Source organism: Piliocolobus tephrosceles, chromosome 2, assembly GCF_002776525.5.
Source record: "Piliocolobus tephrosceles isolate RC106 chromosome 2, ASM277652v3, whole genome shotgun sequence".
NCBI lineage: Eukaryota > Metazoa > Chordata > Mammalia > Primates > Cercopithecidae > Piliocolobus > Piliocolobus tephrosceles.
Window position 1 is genome coordinate 88,102,251 of NC_045435.1, and position 1,013 is coordinate 88,103,263.

The 1,013-nt window shown below is 48.1% G+C and overlaps 1 protein-coding gene across 2 annotated transcripts in view; it reads left to right on the forward strand.

The window, feature by feature from the left end:
* The window catches only part of PFKFB4 (6-phosphofructo-2-kinase/fructose-2,6-biphosphatase 4), a 38,607-nt gene that overhangs the window by 21,309 nt on the left and 16,285 nt on the right, over nt 1–1,013 (forward strand). The window lies entirely within an intron of this gene.

Genomic DNA, 1,013 nt, shown 5'->3' on the forward strand with positions numbered 1-1,013 from the left:
GGCTAGCTTTTTTGTATTTTTCAGTAGAGACGGAGTTTCACTGTGTTAGCCAGGATGGTCTCAAACTCCTGACCTCGTGATCCGCCCGTCTTGGCCTCCCAAAGTGCTGGGATTACAGGCTTGAGCCACTGCGCCCGGCCGCTATGCAGGGGGTCTTAAAGCAGGGGTTGCAAATATTTTCTGTCAAAGATCAGAAAGTAAATATTTTATTTAGACCTTGGAGGACATACAGCCTCTGTTGCAGACACTTGCTGTGCTGTCACAGTACAAATGAAACATAGATGATATGTAAATCAGTGGGTATAGCTGTGTTCCAGTAAAACTTGATAAAAACAGCCCACAGCTGAATTTGACTGTCTGGCCATAGTTTACCAAATCCTGTCTTACAGAACACATGGGGCAGTGGCTGGGTAAATAATAATGTGAAATATTACATCACAGAATGTAATACTTGGTGAAGTATTACAGTCATCATTATAACTTGTCATTGTGGAGAGACATGGGAAAATATAACGCTGCATTCAGTGAAAAGGCTGGAATACAAACTTGTGCTTGGGTTCTATAATTCTATAAGCATGTGTAATACAGGCTGGGCAGAGTGGCTCATGCCTGTAATCCTAGCACTTTGGGAGGATGAGGCGGGAGGATTCCTTAAGCCCAGGATTTTGAGACCAGCCTGGGCAACATGGTGAAACCCCATCTCTACAAAAAATACAAAAATTAGCCGGCGGCCAGGCACGGTGGCTCACGCCTGTAATCCCAGCACTTTGGGAGGCCGAGGTGGGCGGATCACGAGGTCAGGAGGTTGAGACCATCCTGGCTAACACGGTGAAACCCCGTCTCTACTAAAAATACAAACAAATTAGCTGGGCGTGGTGGTGGCGCCTGTAGTCCCAGCTACTCGGGAGGCTGAGGCAGGAGAATGGCGTGAACCCGGGAGGTGGAGCTTGCAGTGAGCCGAGATCATGCCACTGCACTCCATCCTGGGCGACAGAGCGAGACTCCGTCTCAAA